The sequence below is a fragment of the Corvus kubaryi genome, unplaced genomic scaffold, assembly GCF_017639235.1.
Source record: "Corvus kubaryi isolate FWS band 111438036 unplaced genomic scaffold, C.kubaryi_AGA036_p1.0 72, whole genome shotgun sequence".
Taxonomy (NCBI): Eukaryota; Metazoa; Chordata; class Aves; order Passeriformes; family Corvidae; genus Corvus; species Corvus kubaryi.
Genome location: NW_024582060.1, coordinates 5,258,428 through 5,273,013, shown reverse-complemented (window position 1 = coordinate 5,273,013; position 14,586 = coordinate 5,258,428). Strand labels below are relative to the sequence as shown.

The 14,586-nt window shown below is 40.0% G+C and overlaps 1 protein-coding gene across 8 annotated transcripts in view; it reads right to left on the bottom strand.

The window, feature by feature from the left end:
• Positions 1 to 14,586, bottom strand: part of SOX5 (SRY-box transcription factor 5) — a 609,758-nt gene that overhangs the window by 555,054 nt on the left and 40,118 nt on the right. The window contains exon 1 of one of the 8 annotated variants that reach the window (XM_042050098.1): positions 10,768 to 10,926. The exons of the other annotated variants lie outside the window; for them this stretch is intronic. The gene's annotated coding sequence lies outside the window, so the exon portion shown is untranslated. Of the gene's footprint in view, positions 1 to 10,767; positions 10,927 to 14,586 lie in introns of those variants that run through there. 8 annotated transcript variants of the gene reach the window in all.

Here is a 14,586-nt window from a genome sequence, read left to right as displayed (position 1 = left end):
TTGCTTTTCCTAATGCCTCACACCACAGTTTGTACATTTAAAACAACAAACGAAGCCCCATTCAAAAAGGATTTGAGGATTTGCACATAACCAAGAATTTTCCCTCAGATGAAACAGAAAGAAGACTGTCACTCATTAGCCACGTTAATGAACATGTTGCTGTAAGAAATTTAGATACAACAGTGAGAATCTGACAGCATAGATTACATCTCCTCAAACACTGTTAGTCCCTCTTCTTGCTGGGACTACAGGAGGAAGTGACTCTGGGATGGACAGGAGAGCCAAGGCACTGAACACACAGATCTGCAGGGTGCAGCTGACCTAAAATTCCCATGAGACACCACACCACCATTCACATTCAAAGGTTCTTCTGTTTTCAGCTGAAACTGTTAAGTAAAAATTATCCTACATACATTTCTCAGAACTCGGCTTTCCAAACCCAGTTTTAAACCGAACATTTTCAGCCAGCTTTAATGATAACAACATCAGAGAAGAATTTCATCACAAGAGCAATCTCCCTGGCCTTCAAATACTTTGTTAATATAACTCTGAGCATCAGACATACTCCCTATCAAAAACAAGCATCAGCATATACTGCAGGGGAATTTCATTACTACTGAAACAGTACCGTGTATTGTACTGCTGGCTGGGAAACTCAGACTGAATGACTTCAGCTTTCAGATCAGCAGCCAGAACAGACTACAGCTGGGCTAATTTGATTTAGACGAGGCCATGTTGTTGCTTTTCAAACATTAAAACCCCACAGAGTCATAAAACACCAGTGGTGGTGTTGCCCGAGCAAGGACAAGCAGAAAGATGCAGCAGCTTTCCCGGCACAAACGAAGGTTGCCGAAATATTCCTACAAGAAATACACTGTGGGAAATAAGACATTAAAAGGGAAGTAAGTTAGAAAACAAGGTGGATTTTAGCATTAACCTACCACTAGCATCAGGTCAGAAATCATACTGGAGAGCCATGAGTGACGTACGCGTGCAGCTGGTTTATCATCTCACTATGGCCAAAGTGATACTTTCAAATACAGACCATGTTTATGTATCAGCAGGTTATACATGAATGTTAAAGGCAGTGATTACTACAGTACCATTCTTGGTAAAATCTGTCATATTTTTTGTACCAAAGGATTATCCTCATAAGGAAAAAATAATTTGGCTAAAATTACAACCACAGTTCCTTGTCGGTCCCTTCCGCCTTAGGGTATTCCATTGGTTCTTCATTTTCAAAGTATCTATTTGCCTTTTGAATCTAGAACCTACTAACTTTTCAATTTGACTTCATTTCTTCCTGCCTAGGTCACATGATAAAAAAAAAAAAAATTCCTTACCTAAAAGGGCAATTTTAGCAAACAGAACTGAAGTCCATAAAATAAATACAAAATAAGCACATAACCTTTCACATTCTCTCCTTTATGTGTGAGTCTGTGTCCACTCTTCTCTCTTCTAGGAGATGTTTTGAGGGACAATTCTGCTTTAAAATCAGATGTTAAACTGTAACTAACCACTAGTATCAGCTGCACTTGTAAGAAGGCTTTCAGCAGCAATTTTACACAGCACAACAAATGACATAAACAATTTGCCTCCAAAGATCTGACTGCCCTTCTTAACTATCATACTTCTTCAAAGTAAAACACAAAAATAAACCATCATAACAAGCAAATTCCTAAAAATTAAGTTCTGAAAAAAAAAGGTGTGGCAAATCTGGGCAATAAAAAATTTGAAATAAAAACTTCATTTGAAGAATTTAGGATTGAAGTCTCAAGTAAGTAGTACACTTTACTGTAATTCTGTGTTATGACCTCTTGTTAAAATCAAATGCATAATTTACCTTACCAAGAAGTATGGCAATAACTGGGAATATAACTACAAGTAGGATAAAAGTAAAACAAACTACAGGCAATCAATAAACAATAATGCATACTGCAATGCAGGATTTTTTTGTAGATAAAAGCTTTTTAAAGAATTCTTCCCATAGCAGGAGAAACACTCCACGGTTACTTTAAAACAACAAGACGTAACATATGTTTGGAACTTTGCAGAAATTCTGTATCCTGGAATTTGAAAGTTCTATAGAGTATCACTGAATTTTTCATATTTAATGTTTTCCATTGGAAAAACCTTTGGGTTTAGTGTTCATTCAAACCCCAGAAGCAGTAAATCATGTTTTCATTCCAATACCTAAATAAATAAGAGGATTTTATTGAATGCAGAACAGCAAATGCGATTTTATGAAGTGACATCCACTACAGTGTCATCTCTGTCAGGTTTTACATAACACTGGAGAGACTGTGCCTATTTCTGTAATGGCCATTTTCATACTGTGCTTGAATAAATCCATCTGGGTTACACACCAATCATGGTACCGTTTCAGAAAGTGGAATAAAACCAAGTTAGTGCAGTCATTTCTGTCATAAGAAAACCTTATTTTCATCTCAGCACTACGGCTGGACGCTTACTGAGCCATGACCATTGATAATATTGAAATTGTTGGTGTGGAGAGACAAGTGAAGGAAGGACATCTCTCACCTATCCAGCTCATATAGCCTGTGTTCTGAACTTAGTAATAATAAGAAAACACCTATGGCACCAAGCCAAGCCATGCACTGTCACTAGCTTGGGCTTTACAGAAGACTTTAACAATGCACAGGTTTTTAAAAAAGACCAAGTCATCACTGCTGGACTGTGTGAGTCCCACACAGTTCTATCACACATGCATCCAGCCAACATAGCTCTTATTATCTCCTTAATACACATACTGCAGCACTGCATTGCCACTTGTGTTAAGGGAAGTTTACATTATCCTACTGGTGATATTTGCCGTCATAAACATGTTTTCTTCAGTTACACCATTCAGGCTGTATTTTCCACAGAACACGAGTTCTTGGCATAGGACAAAAGGAAAGCAGCAGTGAGCTTCAAGTGTACATACCAAACTCTCTCATGACAACAGTGGCAGGATCAGCAACAGAAGCAGCAGGTTTCATTTGCAAACCAAGGCAGTCAGATAAGCAAGTCATGGAAAAGGGAATTTCACTGTAAATCATTTACTGGCATTATATTTCAGCTCACAACTATTGCTTAGTGAGCAGTTTGGGTTTTTTTTGGAAGGAATATTTCAAAAGCAAGTCTTTGAAGAGGAAGATGCTGTCTTACACTGGGGAGCAGTGTCCTATCAAAACCTCATAAAAGCTTTCATACACTACATAAAGAAAAGGGAAAACACAGGCCATTCCTGACTGCTGGATTCAGAAAGTGTATAGCTGAATCAAACCCAAACTCCCTAGCTTAAAATAATCACTAGCAATTCATCTTTACCTTTAGTGTTCATAATCTCTAGTATGATACCAACCAGATTCCCCTCCAGTAGTTCCTCTCTATTGAGATTGCTGTAAAAAGCAGCACTGCAGGCACTTTTGCTTGCAGTGTCCTTTCCACTTTACAGTTCTCTCCAGCAGTCTGAATTACTCAAACATATACCCTGATTGGCCTCCTACTTTTCTGGAGATGCAGCTCCTAGTAAGTCCAATCCAATATAGAATTTTTGCTCTCATCACTCAGCCAAGTGACAAAAAATCTGAAAACAGAATTTCTCCTGTAAGCCATTCTTTTCTGAAGAAAAACAGCTAGGGGGGAAAAAAAAAAGGAAGAAAAAAAAAGTAATCGAATAGTCAAGGAAATGCTTTTTGTCAGGAACACATCTTTGGAGTCGCTTCTAGGTGGCTGGGCATGCGTCACAGGTGGCTTCAGCAGATACTTTGGAAGCAAAACTATTTATTGTGAAGTATAACAGATTTAATTCTGGGTTGTTTTTTGCTTCTTTAATTTTCTCTTAAATGAAAAATGCTTATCCCTCTTACTCATATCATTTGGATTAGAATGCCTAAACATTTTGGCACTTCAGATATTTTTCATATGGTTTAAAACAACTTAAACATGAACATGTGAGAAGATTCATAGCCTTGGACCACACCTTCATGCAACAAAATTAGCTTCAACAGAGTTGCAGTATCTCTGCCTCTCACAGAACAGCATCAAAAATACGGCAAATACCAAAATAATACGTGTCTCCATCACCGTGTGCATATATACACACACACACATATATATATGCACTCACATGTATATACTGTATACACACAGATTTCTTGTACATTCTTCCATGACATGTTCACAAACTTCAGAAGCTGATTTGCATTTTAAAGAATTATTAAAATAGCCTTAATCCCAGTGATCCAGAGCTCACCTGAACAGCACTTAAATAGGCAAACTGAAAAGTCATTCTTAAAGCACTTCAGCACCACCTCAAAGCTCTCAGGAAAGATTCTTCTACAGATCTCAAACTCTCTCAAAAGAACCTGAGAATATAGGAGGACTTTGCAGCATGTAAAGTCGAATATTAGTGAGAATGTAAGTTTTGTTCCCATACTTTCAGTGTAATAAAAAGGTGGATACATTTTAATGACACGCTGTGGCATAAGTATTGTCTCTTTAATGCAATTCTGGTTACATAGAAACATTTCTCACACAAAACAGCGAGATTTTACATACTCCTCCTGATTTCATCTTAAGGTTCTTAGATTTGAAAGATTTAATATTTAGCCAAATGAAAATATATATTAAAATTATATATTCATGTTCCAGGTTGCACAAATTTCATAGTATCTCATCCCCAAAAATGCAGCCACTTTTATAGAGGAATCCAGGAGCTGATCAACAGCACACAACACTGTTACAGCACAGTTCACAGAAAGAAATGAACACATTAGATGTAATTTTAAAAAATTACCAATTGACTGGAGAGACTTTAGGTCTTCATCTCTAAAAAACACACGATCCTTTAAAAGTAAGCACCCTGAGGAAAATAAAACTTGGCCTACTTTACCACACATGGCTCTATGCCAACAACTCTATGTGACCTCTGTTTAGCCTCCAAGAGCATTTACACGAACCTAAAAATTCTGGTCCATGTTCTGCCCTTGAATGTGTACACACAGCTCCGCCGCAGTCAATGGCAGCTGCGTCTGTACAGCTGAGGGCAGAATTCAACCATGTTACCAATATTGGAGAGATGAAGTCAGCTCTGCTGGAAAGGCAATGAGCCTTGAATCCACCCAAGAAAGTGTTCCTCCCCAGAAAGAGACTCCCCAACAAAAAGTACGACACTCACGTTTTAGTCATTTTGGTGGCGCTTCTGCAAGAGAGAGAAAATTCAAAGGAAAGGTGCTATGCTTGTGTGGCTCACACTCAGAAAGGATCGTACGCAGCGCCGTGCCTTATATACGAATACATCTATATGTATGCATGGGTGTATTTTTCTGAGTGGGAGAGGCTGTATTACAGATGTAGCCGAAGTCTCAACTCTGGAATTACTGACAACAGCTCTCTCAGACCCAGTTCACTTGCAAGCACCAGTCATTGCAGGAAACGTTAAAACGTGTACTTTGTAAAAAGAGCAGCCATTTCCTTTTCCCATTCAAAATACTAATTAAGACCTACAGATCTTTCTTCTGACTTCTCTTTCTCACTGTATTTATTTATTCTGTATTTATTTATTTATTTATTTATTTGGATGGTAACCTCTTATCACTCACGCAAGGACAAACAAAAACTGCAGGGCAAATCAGGTACAGAAAACAGATGTTGTGATACCCTCGTGTGAGGGTATTTTAGCCCACAGGAGACAGTAATGTTAAGCTTTATGTGGTAAAGACAGGATGTGCATCTGGCTCTGCCCTTATGCTCCCTGATCACTAGCCCATACCTCCCACCTTCAAAGCCACAGTCTCTCCCTCTCCAGGAAGCCACGTGCAGCTCTGCCTGTGAAACTGGGAGAGAGGCAACAGCAGGAGGCCACAGCACTGCACTGCAGCCAGGAATGGGGTCCCCAGCAAAGCCCCACCTGCACCACCACAGACCTCCACAGCTCGGGCTCTGCTCTGTGCACATGCCCTTGGCTCAGCCCTTGGCAGGCAGGAAGGGAATGTAGGACATGGCTCTGCCCAGTGACCTGATGTGACACCTGCTCCCCTTGCAAAGCCACCTTTCTCCAGCATGGAGTGGTGCTGCTGCAGGGAGACACTTTGGGATTCTTTCCAATACCTTTAAGTTATTTGGAGAGTACAGCACCAGATGGCCACAGGTACTACTAAATACTGCTGTGGCTTGTAGATGCTGGGTAAGTCTAGAATCACCATGTCACTTCTCTTCAAAGACAAACCATAGATCACCATAGCACATATAATGTGCAGTTACGGAATGGCACTGGAGCTTCACTCATATCTCTGGAAATAATATGATTTACACTGGCTATGGGTCTGGCTTTTTAATTTCAATTACTAGAAAATTATGTTGGAGTTGTCAGCATGATGATAACTCATGCTAATATACCCTGATTTTTAGAACTAAGTGGTGGCCTGTTGTCTGGGTATTAACATGACAACACAGAAATAACACCTTTTGGAGCATACTGCAAGTATTGAATGCATTTTAAAGGTTTCCCACTTACAAAAGTTATCAGCACATTTATTTCGGTCTGCAGCTTCTTAGAAGGGCCCCATGTTCAGTGGAGAACTATTAGAAGGCCTGCTCCTGATCTCCAGCCTCAGTAATGCATTTCTCTGATGTGCAGTCCCCACTGAAAACTTCTAGTAGCTCAACAACCAAGTTTCGGAAACTACAAAACCTGACATTGGGCACAGAGCTTTTAGTGCTCAACACCCAAATTTGAACCTGGGCCATTCCATTGCCTTCCCCTCTAGTTCTTTTTGAGAAGAGGTGGTGTCTCTTCCCTTCCTTAATGTCATCTATTTCTGGATTTAAGACAGCAGTCTTCTCCTGCTCTGCCCCTCCAGTTATTTCTTGAAAGAAGGACACATGTTTCCAGTAAGGGTGAAGCGAGAGGGACGTGTGAGCTCAGCGTTTCGGGGCAGACTCTGCACAGCTATTCTGGGACTGCCGGAGCCATGCAGCAGAAAAGCATCAAACATTCAGGGGAATCCCCTTCTGTCACTTTTATTATTATCGCAGAAAAAAAGTAGTGATGATGTGTCTTCTTAGACACGGTCCTGGGCAGGAGGGTGCTCTTTATTTTAGGTAAAGGCAGGAAATGAGTAATAGATTTCCTCTGCAGTCGAACGGGGGGTAGGGGCTGCTTGGTTGAGTGAGCTTTAGCCTCTCAATATTTCAACTTTGTGCTAAATAAGGAAAGTAGTTACAATCCTAACTACTTTTATCATTTTTGGACATTTCAAGTTCAAAAATATAAACTACCTGTGAGTCTTATCCTGTTACTCTGTAAGGAATTTTCTGATCTCATCAGCTGGAAAATTGAGGTAAAGTGTGGTGTACAGAAACACATGGAGAGTTTGGGAAACCACTGTTCCCTCACACAGCACTAATGCATTTTCCATATAATTTCTCACTATTATTAAAAAAAGTTCTGTTTCCCCAGTGGTAGAAGTGATGGGATTGCTTTTTTTATATATGTGTGGATAGATAGACAGATAGATAGATAGATAGATAGACAGATAGATAGATAGATGCAATCCCATCATATATATTTTTATATACAGATGATGATGATGATGATTTTTAGTATATATAAATTTTTTCCAGAACCGGTCCAGATGCTCTTGCAACAAAATCCCCACACAGCCACCTGTGCCGTGTTTACACTTGGCCTCCTCCTACCATTACTCCCACTGATGAAGCTACACAACTGTTAATAAAGTTTGAGAGGGGGAAGATGTTTTTGCATGCAAAGCAGCTGTTAGCTCACAGCACCAGCTCATGTTCAAGACTCTTTTTTACCTGGATGAGAGCAGCCCCATTTCTGTGTGTGTTTAAACTTCCTGCAGTATTGACTGAATGGCTTTTTTGCCTCACAGGACTGAAGAGCCACATCAGACAACTTCTCAGTGTAGAAAATCAAGCAAAAGGAAGGAATAAAAGCTTAAGAAGCCATCAATGAAAAGAGACTGCACAACTTAATAATTAACATGCTAAAGAGAAACAGATGAACAGGAGAATGAATTTGTAAAGAAATCTGTATAAAAAGGAAGTTGTTTCCATTTCAGAGGAATTTGAAATGTTTCCTGAACTAGTGTATTAATTCTGTTGGGGCAATGACTGCTTAAACCCAAAATGTAGTAAGATTCTACAGCAGAGCAGCAGTTAATTTTGACAGTATGGATTTTCCACTTAAACTGATAGACACTCCCCGTGATGACACGCTCCTACACTGACTGAAAGGTCACTTGGAAGGCTGCGCAGTTCCTGCCATACACTTCTGTCATTCTGGAGTCCTCACTGCTTACCATGTTAGTGTTGACTGGTCTGACCCAGGCTTACACTTCAAACAGTGACACTTAAGTAGTATTTACTACCGTCATGTTACTTATTTACAATTTTGCCACTTATTAAAAAAAAAAAAACAAAAACCAAGAAAAACAAGTTTTCTCCTGAAGTTATGCAAAACACAGAATTTGGGGAACATATTAGGCTGATTAATATTTTGACTGACTTCCTCTCAGAAGAGCAGTCTCACCTTCAAGGTGGCAGCCCCATTTTCTACCCTCATTCTGTTTCATTCTTCTCTGCTTGCATGGCCAAACTGGGTCTGTGGGGACTGGCTTTGTCCCATTTTCCTCAGAAGGTCACTGCATGTTGGAGAACAAAGCTTCAGCTTCTCCTGAGCATTTGCACTGGATATTCTTTCCTGTCATTGATACCCCTTTCCACAAACGCAAAATTTTACCACATTTCCTGTATTTCTACTAAACAAATACCATCAGCTTGCAGCTTCTTCCCATGACCAAGCAGACATCTCTTTTTTTCTGAATTTTTGTCTATGAATCAAATTTATAAATATTTCTATCATACTTGCACCCAAGGTTTCTTAATTTCTTACTCCTGAAGGTAAGTTATTTTTAATATGCAAACTTAAACTCCACTTAAAACTTCCACGAACGTTTCATAAGCCAAAATGAATATTGTTTTTACTTCAGCTATCATCATTACCATCTAACATTGATGTCTAAAAATAACTCAATTATGACCTATAAGAAAAGCAGGAATTTCAGACTTTGAAGTAAAATACCAGAGATGGAAAGCTGAACTTAAATTAAGATATTCAAATGCATAAATAATATGTGCAGTATAAAAAACCCAATTCCTAAGAACTCATTACATGGGTACCATGAACAGGCTGACAACCATTTATGTGCTTTGTGCTGTCCAAGAAAGAGCAGAACCACAGAACAACCTGTGAAATATCTGATACAATGCCCAATTTCACTAAGTAACAAAATGGCCCCTGGCATCACCAACATGGGGTAAGGATTGTGACACATTATGTCATTAAAAAACAGCACACCAACATAGTAGCACTGACCTGATGTGGGGTTAGTAAGAGCACCAGAATGGGGTTCCCTGCATAGGGAACTTCAGTGTGGCTTCCCTCTAGCTTAGGCGTAGTTGGACCACGGATGTACTGATCAATAACCACGTCCTTCTCTGTATACTACACCATGGTGAGGAAAGAGAGAATGATTGTGAAGGGGATTGAGAGTAAGAAGCATTTTGATTTTCTCTCGTATTTTTTCTTGTAAAAAACCAAAATTGCATAGCCTTGTGTCTACTTCAAAGGGCTCATTTGAAAATCCACATCTAAAACCCCTTTAAAAAGAAAGTTAGAAATCACCAGCGAAGCAGAAATCCTCAGTCTCACCACCACGCCTGTGTTATTTCCCCGTTTGTACTGCTGACCCAGGTCTTTTTTTTTCTCTCCTTCCCCCTTCTCACACCATGAGTGCTTCAGTGAGGCTGCTAGTCAAACATATCCTCAAAGCTCCCAGTGTTGTTCTATAAAAGGATGAACAATCGAAAGAGAGAGATCAGCAAAACCTGCCTCAGGGGTTCTGGGAGGGCCAGGAAGAGGAGTACCTCATCTTAGCTGATTTGTTTTGAGTAAAATTTTTTTAAAAGTGAGATTGAGGAATTGACAGTAGGAATTTTTCAGTTTTCAGTATTCTTGTCTGCTGCATTAATGCAAGCCAGGCTCCCTAAGCTGGGAACCAGGCACACACAGTTGCCATGTCTGAAGAAAAATCACTGCAAAAAACCTTTTAAAGGGTGAATTCTCTCCTGGGACTAAAGAACAGCATGAAAAAGGCCACCCAACCTTTGTGATTTCTTATCACAAGTCTAGCAAGACTGAGTCTTTTTCTCAAGTCCTTGGGTTCTGAAGCCACCTGATTGCATAGGAATATCGGTTTCCATTAAAAGAAAAAAACCACCTGCCAATGACGTGTAAGCATTTGCAGGATTATGCCCATAACAATCACATGAAATTTAAGGAATATGGGTGTTATGCTGTCCCTTCAGAACTATAATGACCTGAAAATTTAGGTATTACTAAGTTTCTGTTTTTCAAACGTACTTTCTTAAGTTCCTCTAACTTTTACGTTATTGTGTTTTCCTTTTTTCTCTGGGTAACTACAAAATCATAAGAAGCCAGGAACATCAGTAATTCCTAAAAATAGCCATCCTATCCCCCTTTCCAAATTTAGAAATATATGGCATTTCTCATGAAAATGGAGAAATAAAGCATTCACTAAAGGTGGAGTGACCTATTTTTGGCTTTTTAGTCAGCGCTTTTTTTTCCCTCTCAATTCCCCTTTTCATTTTCCTATCCCGAATCCTTATTTCCTTGCTCCTATTTTTATTTGGGGAGTAACTGTCACCATTACTCACATTGTCCATCTCTTTCCAGTTTTCCCTTAATTTTCAGTTCATTCTCCCTTGCTTCCTTCCACTTCAAGCTCCTTCTCCCCAGCTCAGCTTTTCCCTCATAAAATCGCCTTGGAGCAGCACACTTCTCCAGCTCTATTTAAGTCCCACTTCAGTGATCATAAAAGGGCATAAACATATAGCTGGGAAAAAAAAAAAAAAAAAGAAGACTGTTACAGCTGATTAAAAAGAAATCAGATGATGAATTGTATAAAATAAGGTCAGAGTCAGTTGGCAAAATAAGATGCAAAATAAGAAACAAACATTTGTGGAGATGTAGTAGGGCTATTTAAACTTAAAGTATTTAAATTTGTCATTTCCAGAGGCTTTGCTTAAATATTCTTTATAAGCACGCTGTCAGTGAGGTTCCAAAGTATTTGTGATCCTAAATTCAAAAGACAGCTTTCATTTTTGGTTCTGTAAAATAATTTCTGTTCAGCTGAAACAAAAGTCCATCCCCACATCAAAGAATAAAAAACACCTTCTCCAAAATGTTTCCATTTGATGTGAAATAACTGTAATCCTCAAACCAATCAGCAAATTGAAAAATCTACTTTTGTGTAAAGTGCTCTGGATCCCTTTGGGATGAAGAGCACTGTATCAGCCCTAGAAATAATTAACCAACATTTATGGAATGTCAAATGAGCCTCTGCATAATGCATTAGATCTTCCTACCTTCCAAACACTCCTAATGTTAAGGAAAGTGTATCTGTGACTCCAACAGATGACAAATCACTTTCCTTTTTCTAAATATTTTCTTGTTGCTGCGCCATCCCTTGATCTACTATCTTTCCACCACCAACGCCCTCTCCCTTCTTCCAGGCATTTATTGCTCGTGTGACATCTTTTCTGTCATCCCCTTGACGAAAGTTTACCCAGATCTCTGGAAGCATCTCAATGTCCACCTTCTTTCTCCACTTTTTTAGGAAAGACAGCACTGCATGCAGGAGAGCTGGTGCTTCCCTACTCCTTGTTTTCCTCCTCTCCTCCCTCAGGTGACCTACATCAGCACACTGTAGACTCCCCTTTCTTCCACCACCTTGTCTGAGTGTGGGGCTGAGCTCAGCAGCTGGCCAAGCCATCATTTGAGCATGCCCAGCAGAAATGCTTCCACACTCACAACCAGGGATGCACTTTCAGGCCCTCCAATGAGTTCTTGGCAGCAATCTACATAACAAAGCCTGGAAACCTTCACCAAAATAAAAATAAAAATGAGTCACAGTCCTTCATTTCCCCTAACAGAAGCCAACATGCCAACGTCCACACCTTCTGCCTTCACTGATGTAAATAGAAATAATTTCACCTGTAATTTTCAGTCTCATTTCTGACTTCACATGCTAACAAAGCTCTGACAAACAAAAAATATACTCACCGGCACTGGCTCTGAACTGTTTTCCCTTTTGACTCCCTTTCCTCTGCCCTTGCAGCAGACATGGCTGGTGATGCTGTTAACTATCCCCTCCTTCCCTCACAGATACCCTCCACCCAGACCTTTCGGAGTAGATGAGCACGAAATGCTGTCCCTGAACAGAAGGAAATTTACGGTATAGCCAGTAATTATCAGTGAATATTACCAATCCCACAGAGGACAAGGAAATCTCTGTTACAAAATCAAAGTATGAAAGTGCAGTCCTTTGTGTAAAAGGGAGAGGGAAAAGTAACATTTCTAATTGAAAATTAAAGCAAGAAGCTAGATACTAGCAAAGTACATTTATTGTGTTAACGTACCATTTGTCTTCCGGGCAAGTTACTAAAGGTCATTTGTTCTTCATAGCAAGTGTTGAAAATAGTTTATGTTGTGGGTCTAACTTAAAGGAACAATGTCAAAACCCTCAGGCCCAAAATGACCTTTTTATGCCAACACAGAGATCTAAATCTCTTACTGAGGATAGTGGTGATGTTTGCATTTCACTCTCTCCCCCTCCCTTCTCCTTCTAACCTCCCCCTGCTTTCACATGAGATACCTCACCGCAGAAGACAGCACAGACTGCAAAGTTAACATGCCCACTCCACACCTCGTGCTGCTCAGCCCTTGCTCTGCCCATCCTGCCAGACACCCAAGACAAGCTGCTTGCTGATGTGCCTGGTTCCCAACCTGCCCTCTAACCAAGTGAGAGAGGGAAAAGGGAGGGGAAGGGACCAGACCTACCCTCGCCTGCTGAAAGAAAAGGAGTACACCCTGCCATGTGCTCTAGAAGGTAGAATATAGTGACATGGGCAGTTCTTCTTTCAAAACCCCGTGACAATGCTGTCCTCCTGCCTAAACAAGCCTCTCAGGGTCACCTCTAGCTGGTTGTCCCAAAAGGGCCTGGCTGTAAAAGAGGGAGGATCAGGGTTGCTGAGGTGCTGCTGATGAAATAATAAAATACATCAGTGTAGGACATACACACAGAGAAGCAGACACAGATACAGAGGGATTTGAATATAAAGGCTCTGAATGGTTGCAGACTGGCAAAACACCTGGAGCCTCATGTGATTCATTTAAAAAACAGCCCATCTTTACTACTGCACAGATGCTCTCCCTCAAGTGTTAGTGTAAGATCAACGTGGTGGCCTTGTCCTCCTGCTCAGTGTTGTCACATTATCCTCAACTCTAATCTGAGCATATTGTGAGCACCTGCAGATGTGGGGCACAAAGAGACACTAAGCAGCACTTTAGATGAAGGAACTATCATAAAATGCATCATAGAACTGTAAACACCTTTTCACTTCCAAGGAGAAGTGCACTGGGTAGGCTGCATTCCGGCTTCCTGCACTGCTGCCACTCTCTTCTGAGGGTGAGATTTTCTGTCTCCGCAGCCATCATTCCCACGCTTCTGAGCCACACCTGGGACTTCTGACATATGATACATCACATACATGAGATATATGAGAGTACAGGCAACATGTCATGTTCTCCTACCCCACGCATCTCCCACAGGGCTCCATCTAGAAGATACGTCTTTTCCAGGCTGAATCCCGCAAGGTGAACACCTCCCATGAACTAACGCTGAGCAGGCTTAGCATAACCTTTCAGAAGGCACTCAGCACTTTGCAGGATTTAAATGCAAAAGCCTCAAAAAGGCAAAGCTCATTTTCCTGAATTCCCAGCTCTGGCTGCCATTTGTGACAGACTTCACACATTTATGTGCTGCCCTGTCACATTTGGGTGGCAAAAAAATGGCAAAGTATAGATGCCGTGACAAGTAGATGAGACATGTTTTTCCTCTTTAGTGTTCTTAGGCTCAGATTTCCCTTCAACACATAGAGGAAGAGAAAAAACCCTTGGGGCAGACAGAAACAGTTTAAGAGTTTAGTTACTCTGTTATTGTGAAAAGGATTTTTAAAAAATTAAAAATTCAAACATTATAAAATACAGAGCAGGGCTGGACTTTCTGAAATTCTAAGTGGAGACTTTTGTACATGTAGACTAATGTAATAAGTAAAAATATGCACAGGCATCTAATCTAATGCATATTTTTATAGAGAAGTCTTATGAGTGAATTTCTATATTAGATGCATGAACTACATTTATGAGTTTCCTTTTTTCTTTTTCGGTTGGTTGAAAAGACATGTAGAGAAAAATACAGGAACAATTCAGACACAACTGTGGTTCCTTTTTATGGTTCCCACCAAATCCAGTATTTATTTTCATTAATTTAAGGATCCAAGACCAAACCACTTACCTAGCTACCTAATAGGTTCTCTTTGAAGGTTTATTTAATACCAGACATACACTTAAAAAAAATATATAAAGTACAATTTTTAAGTGTGGGAGATAAAGGCAGGATATCATATCGGCAT